The 11,462-nt window shown below is 40.7% G+C and overlaps 1 non-coding gene across 1 annotated transcript; it reads left to right on the top strand.

Moving 5' to 3' along the window:
• Positions 1–8,551: 8,551 nt before the first annotated feature.
• Positions 8,552–8,623, top strand: TRNAA-CGC. Its single transcript has one exon. It is a non-coding gene; the product is annotated as a tRNA-Ala (tRNA).
• The last annotated feature ends 2,839 nt before the right edge of the window (positions 8,624–11,462 follow it).

Genomic DNA, 11,462 nt, shown 5'->3' with positions numbered 1-11,462 from the left:
GGGGGAAGCTTACCCAGGCGGTGAATTACACTGGGTTTTTTTTTTAATATACAGACCCAAAAAGATCGCGTCTTTGTCTTTTGACCACAAGAGAAGGAGAGATCTATTAGTCGCTCGCTAAATACATTTAGGTCACCAACATCCATAAAGAGGTCATTGACCTGAACGCATTTAGTACGACTTTTCCACGCTCCCCAAAGTGTTTCTGACTAAAAGATATATCAAGGGTTTTTCTCTCAGCCCATAAAAGTCGTTCTGAAAACACCCAACGGAAACATATCTGGATATCGTTAAGGTTATTTAAGACCAGAGGAGTGCGACCCGGGCAGCCAGCTTTTATTCATCATGAGGACTATAACGTTATACGTTTTGAGGCCCAATCGACACAGTTATTGTTATTATTGCAAAAGGGGGTGGGGGGGGGGCGTAGGGCGTATGCAGTTCATCATAATGGATGTATACATCTACAGCCCCATTGACACAATTATGGTTATGATTTCAGTTCGTCGGCGCTACGCAAGTAATTCATTATAATGGTTATATTGATTTACGCTTCCATCAACACAATTATGATCAGCTAATTAAATGGGACAGGTGTCTGTGTTTTAGAAGGTAGGTGCTCCATTTTTTTTAAATTCTCTTTTTGTGGTAGGTCTAAGTGCTTTTAGTGGTGGCTTTACCTCGGATCTAAGTGTTTTACGGCGGTCGCAACTGCATAATATGGTCATATGAGCGCGAGGGGAACTTTAAACATTTTCAATTAGCATGAAATTTTGAATTTGGCCCGTGTGGGGGCCGAAGCCTGCTCATATCGATTTTAATCCCCAAAGGATCTTTAACGTGCGCAATTTGCACACGGGACCTCCGAGATTTTTCACCCTTGTCCGAGAAGGCTAGAATTGGATCTTTCCTACCAGAAGATCAGGGGTGTGGCTGACTGACAGCAGTAAGAAGGAGCCAAAGAGTAGCTGTAGAAAAGCTACAGAAAGAGTCAGGGGCCCAGAGGAGAGGGCAAAGGAGGTAATGAGTGGGGGCAAAAAGTGGAAACGAAAGCAGACGATAGAACATTGCTAGAGAGCAGTAAAGGAGGTGAAAGGAGGCAATTTTAGGGAAGAAAATGTTCCCGTCACTAACCGGATTTCAACCCGGGATCTTTGAATGAGAGGCGAACAACTTAACATCTACGCCACAAGAGCCCCCGGATAGGCGCTCGTTGTTATACTCAGGAGACCCGAGTTCAATTTCCGAGCGGGGTGAAAATTTCTATCGAGCATCACAGTATTTCAGCTGGGATATTGTATCCTTCTCAGCCTGGGTTGGCCAGCCCTGACAGGCTATGTCGGAAGCCTGTCTCTGCTGTATATTTAGTTTTAGTAGAGGTTTTACGGCGCTCGCAACTGCATAAGGTCACATGAGCGCCATGGGGTGGATGTCAACCGAGAAGTCCTTACAGGGAATCAGACTTATTCTGCACACCTCTCTAGCTTCAACAGCACAAAGTCTGCTTCGACTATCAAGGCACCGCGGAAATAACGGGTCACAAGAGTGTGACAAACATACAAAAGAAGTAGAGGAAAATGACGATAGAAATGATTAGGAAAGAAAAAGCAGCAGTTCCCTGTTGTAGTTTAGACACAGTTATGAGCATGACATTGTTTGATCAGCCCATTTACAACTCGACTGTGCATTAGAACGAGAATTAATGTTCCCCCTTTGGGAATAGCCTAAAGAAACTTCAGTCAGTGACACCGCCCCGGTGGGTTCTGCTGTATATGATGTACACTGAGTCGAAAGGGACGTAAAAACACCTACATTGAAAGACGAGAGAAAAGGGTGTGGGACTGGGAGAGGAGGGGGCTGATCTAATTCGTTATACTGGTTGTGTACGTTTTACTAAAGCGGCAGGCAAAGTACATTGGGCGCATAATGCGGACAGAAGTATTGGGGAATATTGTAACAACAGGCAAGTTTGATGGAAAGAGAGGCAGAGGCAAACAGAAGGAAAAGATACTGGACAAGATGACAAAATGGTTGGGAGCAGCAAAAACAACAGACACCATAGCTGCAACGCAAGACTGAATGAAGTGGAGGTTCATGATCGCCCTCGCCAGTCGGCAAGGCACCGGATGATGATGATACGTTTTGACCCTATCCGTACGCCTTGGGGTCATTTTGTCCCCCCGGGGTAGTATTCTAAACATTTTAGAATACTTCAAGAGCGAAGATCTCTTTGAAACTTTCAGCATCTCTCAAAAAGTCATTTTGACAGACTGCTAGGCAAAGCGTACGATTGGATTGCCGGGTAAATTTCCTTTTTGGAAAATGGTTGCACAGAGTTCCCCCACGTCGTAAGGATGCGATAGTAAAACACAACTTAAGGATAGAGTTAAGTCCCCTTCAAAACAATGATGACTAGAACTTAAGGAGGCGGGCTGTCTGTCAGGGCACAGCCAGGTGGAAGGAATTTTTTCCTCTTTTTTCTGAGAACATGGTATAATGAGTTAGATGTTGCGAAAACGATTATTTTTTTAAAAAATATTTTAATTAGATTAGCAGAAATACACCTTGCCATCAGGGGCGGCTCGTGGGGCTAAAAAGTGGACGTGCACAATTAAGCTATCGCATGCTGAAGATAGTCAAGGGTAGGGCATAGTAAATGAGACGGTGCACAATTTTAGGATCTTTGGGTTGGTGAGGGAGGACCTCGTGCTTTTATTTTCATTCTCTTTACTTGTCGCTTTGATTCTAGTACTAAATGTGTTTGTTAGCTAAACATCAATGTCGTTCATGCTGTAGATCTGTTGGAACTGAACACTCAAGTAATAACTATCACTACTCCACTACAAAACCATTCAAAGGCACAACTCATAGGACGGCCACGTTCACCTCCCTCAGGTTCACGGTCACAAAGTCATTTAAAATAGTGGCAAGACAGACAATGAACCAATCACAAGTCACTTGAGCACTCCGCTGGATTGCTCCGGGGATCACATAATATTGGCAGAGAATAGCGTAATGGTCTATGGTGTTTATTTTTAGACTGCCTACTGTGGGCTATGTTTCGGCACTGTTCGGCAGCAGAACATTTGAGATGTGCCGTCTTAAAAACATTAATGTACCGCCAAACTCGCTACGAGTGTCTTCATCGCTTGGGCTATGCCCAAGAGCAATTTATAGGTCAGGTGACACTGTTGAATACCCTATCATGTTTAGCTAAAGCGCGTGGACTTTGGCATGGCATAGTAGATGTATTACGGTGCTATAGACACAGAAATGACAGTTATGGTGCCAGTGAGGACCTTGTTTTGATATAATATTAGGCTAGTGTTTGTTTCTGGATTCTTTTATTTCGTTATTGTGGGTGTTCTACGTAATAGAACATTTAAAAATTTGGGCGGCACTGCACGACCGTGCTCTATGGACGAACCGCGCCTGCTTGCCATACAGTTCTGCTTGACGTCACACCACAAGCTGATCATGATATTGCAAAAGGTAGACTGATGATATTTTTTTCCTTTAGGCTCAACCTAAAAAGGATGCGAAGACAAGCCTTTGAACGTGGGCTATTTTTAGTATCTCTTTTCCAAAGAAATCACGAACTGAGACCCTAACTTTATATTTTAAAATCTTGTTCAGCCGAAAAAAGAACCAAAAAAAACCCCACTCTCACAGAGCGTAGTTTTGAACTACTCGTCCCTGGGTTATGGGCCTAGCACGCTGCTACTGCACCATTCTGCTCTCTACTTATGACTGCCACAGCTGTCTGTCATTCCAAACCGCACAGTGGACAACATCGAGGACATCGACATTTTGATGAAACTGCTGCCTCGTCAGTAAGGAAAATAACTGAAAAGCGATCTTTTCATAGCACAATAACTTTGGCTTACGTCCCATACTCCTAGACCGTTTATTTCAACACCGCACCGATATCACTGTTTGCAAGAAATACCCCTCTCTCTCTCTCTCTCTCTCTCTCTCTCTCTCTCTCTCTCTCTCTCTCTCTCTCTCTCTCTCTCTCTCTCTCTCTCTCTCTCTCTCTATATATATATATATATATATATATATATATATATATATATTATAGTGATAATAATAATAACAATATATATTATTAAAATTACGCTCATGTGGATGGTTTTTTCTATAGCTGAAAAAAAACTACAGAAGGTAGAACCATGACAAAATTACTGAAGGTTTTCAAAGACCAAGCTAAGTTTTTATCAATTCAGTAAGTGCCTGCATTCCCCTAAAACATTTTAGACAAATAGAAAACACTATTATCGTTTACGATTTTCCCGTTCGTCATTTTATGCAGTGTTCAAGACATATTTCGTTTTCCATGATATACAAATTGCTCTTCCACCGGAAATAAACATATCTTCTTTGGGCGACTCGAGTTGAGATGTTGCGGATCTTTTACAGGGAGTTTCTTTTCTGTGGTGGTTAGACTTAGATGAAGTATCTTTGTGATAGATCTAGGTCTAGATCTAGAGATACTATGCCACCAAACAGTTGGTCTGATTATGATCTGCACCTGTGCTGTGGCTAAATTTGTAATGGATTTTAATTTACAGACTGTGCTGTGGCCCTGTGGCTAAGAGACGAAGACAGTATATCACTTTGTGTGTGTGTGTGTGTGTGTGTGTGTGTGTGTGTGTGTGTGTGTGTGTGTGTGTGTGTGTGTGTGTGTGTGTGTGTGTGTTAGATCTGTCTAGATCTAGATGAGAATAAAATCACTGTGCCACCGAAACGGCGAGGCATTGGACGAATAACATCTGTGGCTGAAAGACAAAGGCAGAGTAGATCTAGATCTAGATTAGCTGTGAACACTGAAAATACTGAGGGAGAAGAAGAACATAAAGCAAACGAAAAGGAAGAAGAAGACCAACCTGCTACTGATACGCTCAGTAGAAATCCACCATCCTTTACATACAAGGATGGTGATCTAAGTTTTCACAATACTTGCTCTATTGGACAAATGACAAATGTGTGCAATCATTGAAATGCTACAAAGTTTCAAGGAGAAACAAAACAGTATTTGCTGTGGGAATGGGAAACAAAAACTAGATCCATATCCACCTCTGCTACCAGAAATTAAAGATCTGTTCTTGGATAATTCCCCAGACTCGGAGCATTTTTAAGCAGCATCAGAAAGTATAATTGTTAATTTCAAATGTAATCTTTTGGATGTCAAAAGACCAATTTGCAAGGCTGGAACCCATTTTTCCGTGTGTAAGGGCAGGTTTATCACTTGGTTGGCTCATTACTTCAAACAGAACATGAAAATAAACTGTTTTTGCAGGGGGTTTTTTTAGACTCGGAGGACCAAATAAAATAAAAAATGACAATGACACATGACTGCAGTCTTAAACGCAACGTAATCAATATGTTACAAGACAGTCTACAAACACACAACAAATACATCAAAGAAATAAAGGCAGCATACCAACATGCAACTCAAAATGGACTTCAAAATTTCAACATATCGATTCATGAAAATGCTAGACCACTCTGTGAGCACGAGAGACGTTACAATGCAACGTCCTGGAAAGAAGTTGCTATTCTTATGCCAAATGAACCAATTAGGCATCGCGATATTCTAATCTGTTACAAAAATAACAGCTTAAAACAAATCTGCCAACTGCACCCAGCATACGATCCACTGCAATATCCCTCACTATCAGGGGCGAAGCGTCTATATAATCAAATAATCACTGCTTCCCTTTCTAATTTTGAAACATTGTCGCTGTCAAAGTCATCCTTAAACGTAAACCTCATAAATTAAATGTAAAAAGACGTTCGTAACCAACAACGAACAGTATGCTTAACATTCAAAACGGTTTCATGGCCACAGAAATAGCCTCCTAACCCCTCTCGGCCCACTCCATAAGCAATCGCAAGCTTTGATTAAATAAGCTTAAAGTGAGGCTGGAATAGAGTTGAAGGGAACATGTGCATGGCAGTCGAAGCTGTTTCATTGCCACATATACCCTGTTCACCCCTTTGGGGCCACAGTTAAAATCAAACACAAGCTCTGATTAAGTAAGCTAACTAACACTGGTCGAGTCTACCTCACAAATGTGAGGGGAACTAACTCTTAATAATCTCTTGACTGCTGCTTGTGCTTGTTTTTTTTCCTCGACTTTTTACCGTCCTATAATCAGATCGTGACCTCGATTATGACACCAGCTCCTGGCCGCGAAAGGCTAACAAAAACAGCCAAATGTGAAATTTAAAAAATAATAATTGTCATGTTCTACCAAAGAGTTAGACTCACTGGTAGATCTATAACATATAGATCTAGTACTGACATCTCTGCTTCTTTGCTTTGTGTTTATGTATTCACATCTAAAGTTAAGTTTAATTTTAGTGGGAACAAATATTTAATAAGATACTTTCCCGATTATTTTGGCGGTTGAACTTCCATTACGAATTCCGGATTTGTTTTCATTCACAACTCAGAGTCGCCGCCTCGAGTAAGATTCTTGTGTGATATCTACAGGCCAGATCTGGTCCCATTTCACTTTGATTACCCTGTCAAACAAGTCAGCCTTCGCCCCTGCTCACTATTCCCAACAGAAAATGACAGATGGAGTCTAACTGTGAAATGGAGCAAACAAGTGACCCAATTGCACTTCTATAAGTTCTATCTTTTCACAAGACACGGAAACTATCTTCTCTTAGCCAGGCGTTTGCTTCAACAATTTTTTGTGGTTGTCTATGCAAAAATTGAAAGGGAAAGATTACAGTTTTTCAGGTGAGAGCAGGGTTCATTAAGAGCCGACAACTACAGAGAGCTACGTGACGCTGTTTTTTCAGCAGACGGTGATCTAAGAAATATAGGACAGAAAGTTGTGTTGCCAGCAACGTTCAAAGATGGACTGCTTTATTATGTTTGAAAGACAACAGGGTCTCGAGGCATACGTTCGTTTGCATAGAAGACCAGATTTGTTTATTTACTCATCATCATCATCATCCAGTGCCAGATCTGCGACAGACATCGGCGATCATGATTTTCCATTCATTCATTTGCTCGGATGCTCTCAGAAAAGCTACGTTTCCCTGATCTTTCCCTGTAACTAATTTATTTAGGTTACCTAAGTATGTTGTTCTGGGCCTACCCCTGCCTCGCTTGCCTTCAATTTTGCCAGTGAGAGCTAGATGTTCAAGACCCTTATGTCTATTCAGGTGTCCCCAAAACTGCATTTGTCGTTTCCTGATTGTTTTTAACATTGAGCGTCCCACGTGGGCTTCATCAAGCACGACCTCATTTGATTTCTTTTCCTTCCACGATACTCTTAGCAGTCTCCTAAGAAACCACATTTCTGTTGCCTCTATTTTATTTTCACTGTCTTTAGTGATTATCTAGCATTCACAGCCATATAGAAGGGTTGACCAAACATAGCATTTCAGGACTTTCATTTTGGTGTTCATTGATATGTTTCTATTTCTCAGGATTGGGCTCATTTTATTGAAACTAGCCTTAGCCATTGCAGTTCTCCTTTTTATTTCTGTGGAAGATTTGGCATCAGATGTTATCATATATCCTAGATATTTAAACTGTTGACTTGTTTGATCTTTTCACCTTTGCTAATGAGATTACAACTAGGATTTGCTGCTTTTTTTATATTACCATGCATTCTGTTTTCTTTACATTCAACAATAATCCTTTACGTTCACTTTCTTTTACAACCGTATCTAGAAGCAATTGAAGCTCCTTTTCGGAGCCTGCTATTAAAACCTTGTCATCTGCATACCTGATGTTATTAATATTTTCTCCATTTACTTTGAGGCCTGGACATTCTTCTATGTTTCTAAGGATTGTTTATTTGCTATGACAACAATATTAATGAATCGTACAGATGTGTTATAACACAAACCATGCCAAACGTCATCGAGTATGAATTTTTTTCTGGACCATACAAGAATGAAAAACATTGGATTCCTCAAATTATTCTTCAACCAACAGACAGTGGGCTATCTCTTCTATTCCAACGAAAACAATTTCCCCTCAGACCATGCTTTGCAATTAATATTAATAAAGCTCAGTGACGGTCTCTTCGTACAGTTGGCCTAGATCTCACATGCACAGTATTTTCACATGGAATGTTGTATGTAGCCATGTACCGAACTGGAGATAAAGATGCTTTTCACATCTTGGCACCCCACAATCAAACCAGGAATGTTGTGTATCCAGAGATTTTGGACGATATACATCAGTCTTAGGTGCGTTTCACTTCTGAATAAATTTTTTTTTTCAGGTATAGAATAGGACCTTCCTGTTTTAAAAATCAAATAACTGTTTAAATTACTGCAGTATTGACATTTTTATTGACATCGCAACATTAATTTTTGTCTAGAAAATATTATGCCTGTACACTATTTTATGTAAATACAAAATTATTACTTATCTATCTGTTTGTTTGTCTCTCTCTTTATCTATCTAGATCTGTCACTCACCTCCTCAAACATTCTAGGCTATCCTTCAATTATTAACTCAATAAACAGATTTCATGACAATGACAAAGAAATCACAGTTCTGTAAGCAAATGGGGATGTGGCTCAGTGGTAGAGCGTTCGCTTCGCATGTGAAAGGCCCGGGGTTCGATCCCCGGCATCTCCACTTTTGTCTAGAGGTGTAGGAATCTGATTTCATATTTGTGTTTTTTTAATATGATCTAAATTGTGTTCATATCGGCTTGGAAATAACAGAAAACTTCACCTGCATTTAAATGAAAACTAAAGATAATCACAATGTTACAGCTTTCAATTAACCCATCAGAACGCACATTCTAGGCATTCAACAACGCTTGAAATTACGCTTGGTTGTTGTTTCTTGTTTTGTTTTTTTTGTTGTTGTTTGTTTTTTTGTTTTTTTTAGGGGGGGGGGGTATTTTAAACATACAGCACTACTATTAGTTCATGCAGATTTTAAGGTTGTTTTTTTTTTGTCTGTATCTGAAAAGGCAAAAAAACAACCAAAAAAACAAAAAAAAACAACAACAACATGAATGCTATGAAATATATTATTATTTAAATTTGAGGGGGGCTCTCGTGGCCTAGAGGTTAAGGTGTTGGCCTCCCATTCAAAAGGGCCCGGGTTCGAATCCGGGTAGCAACAGAAAAATTTTCTTCTCTAAATTTGTCTCCTTTCCCCTCATTTCCTGTTCTCTAGCAATGTTCTGTCATCTGCTTTCGTCTCCTCTTTCTGCCCCCACCCCCTCACCTCCGTTGCCCCTTCGTCTGGGCTCCTGATTTTTTCTGCAGCCTTTCTACTGCTACTCCTTCGCTTCTTCTTACTGCTGTCTTTCAGCCACACCCCTGATCTTCTGGTAGGATAGATCTACACCTAGCCTTCTCGGACAAGGGCGAAAAATCTCGGTGGGCCCGTGTGCAAGTTGCGCACGTTAAAGATCCCTTGGTGGTCTAAAATCGATAAGAGTAGGCTTCGGCCGCCACCCGGGCAAAATTCAAAATTTCCTACTAACTAAAAAGTTTAGGTGTGTCCCGCGCGCTCATATAACCTTATGTAGTTGCGAGCGCCGTAAAACACTTTACAAAAATAAAACAAATTTGTGTTTGTGATTTGCGTACGGTTGAACACTTAACGTAACTGCTCTGTTCTTAAAGAGCTAAAAATATGAATAAATAATAGAATGTCTTTCCTACCTGCATTCTCCAAGCCTCAACCATGAAAGAGATTCTGTGACAGCTAGCCTTATATACATTCTTATCTTCATAGCTTGATTAAATATGTGAGGCAGCGTGGTGGAATCAGGCTCTCGTCAAAATAATCAAAGGGAAGAAACTTGCATTTTTTCGCATGTGTCTGAATTTTCATCAATTTTTCGTTTTTTAGCTGAACACCTTTCATGCCCATTAAAGAACTCATTTCAGTGCGGATTTTTCTGAAAAAATGTTGAATAAAGGCACACAAAATGTGAATTTTCAATTACCACGGACTCTTAAGCTAAGGAAATAACTAATCTATGGCGGCCATTTTCTCACTAATTTTTACCTCTGAAAACAAGTGACCCCCACCTCCTTCCTTCGAAAATATCTCGACTTGTATTCAAGATAAATGGATATTTTTTCATCCAAATAAAGACAAGTGAACAAGCTTTAAGATGATAGATGATACCAATAACTCTACATGCCCAATAATTGACGAGAGCCTGATTCCACCACGCTGCCTCACATATGTGTACATACAGGGTTTTTACACCCCGCTGACAACAATTATCTAGATCATTTAGGAGAAGAGAATAAATAATTCCTCAATAAAGGGGTTTGGATCATAATGAGAATGGGGCCACAACAGCCAGCCCCTAAAGACTACAACAAGCGATTTGAAGGTTTTAGGCACAGGGAAGACCAAGACAGAGATGGATCGATATAGTCAGAGAGACGCACCAGGAAAGAATGTGTAGAATGTCGGGCAAATACATCTTCTCTTGACACGTTTTTCTTTGTTGCTAATTTTTTGGTTTTGTTGTTGTTGGTTTTTTAAGTGTTTTACAGTGCTCGCAAATGCATATGGTCATATGAGCGCACGGGACACATCAAAATAATATTTTCAGTTGGTAGGAAATTTTGAATTTTTACCCGGATGGCAGCCAAAGCCTACTCATCGATTTTGGTCAACAAAGGGACTTTTTTGTGCGCGCAACTTGTACACGGGACCTCCGAGATTTGTTGTTCTTGTCCGAGAAGGCTAGGTGTAGATCTTTCTTACCATAGGATCAGGGGTGTGGCTGAAAGACAGCAGTAAGAAGGAGCCAAGGAGAATCAGCAGAAAGGCTGCGGAAAGAGTCAAGAGCCCAGAGGAGGGGGCGAAGGCGGCAAGGGGGATGGGGGCAAAAATTGGAGACGAAAGCAGTCGACAGAACATTGTTAGAGAGCAGGAAAGGATGTGAAGGAGAACTTTTAGAGGAGAAAATTTTCCGTCACTATCCGGATTCGATGCCGGGACCTATTAAATGAAAGGCGAAAACCTTAACCTCTAGGCCACGAAAGCCCCCCCTCCCCCCAACCTCCACCCCCCCTTTGAAACTTTGCAGTATAGGAGGACAGTTAGTAGAAGTAAAAGTATGCAAGTCCTACAGTTCCTTTGGTTTCTTCGTTTTCAGAGACTTAGACTTAAACGCCATATCGTCTTCTAGAGGACCCAGCATTTCAAGGTCAGTACACCAAGTGTTTGTAGATCTTTAAACATAAAAGCTAATACACAAAAAGCATGCAAACAAACACACAAACTCACATAAATACACACGCACAGGAAAACGCTTACATACACAGATACTCACAACACACACACACACACACACACACACACTCACACGCACACACACAATACACACACATACACACGCAGGCACGCACGCACGTACGCATACACAGACACACGCACACATGCTATCACGCTGTTTTATTCCTTAATCAATTCTTTTATCATCAAAATC

Source organism: Aplysia californica, unplaced genomic scaffold (assembly GCF_000002075.1).
Source record: "Aplysia californica isolate F4 #8 unplaced genomic scaffold, AplCal3.0 scaffold00320, whole genome shotgun sequence".
NCBI classification, from domain to species: domain Eukaryota; kingdom Metazoa; phylum Mollusca; class Gastropoda; order Aplysiida; family Aplysiidae; genus Aplysia; species Aplysia californica.
This window is presented reverse-complemented; position numbering and strand designations above follow the sequence as displayed.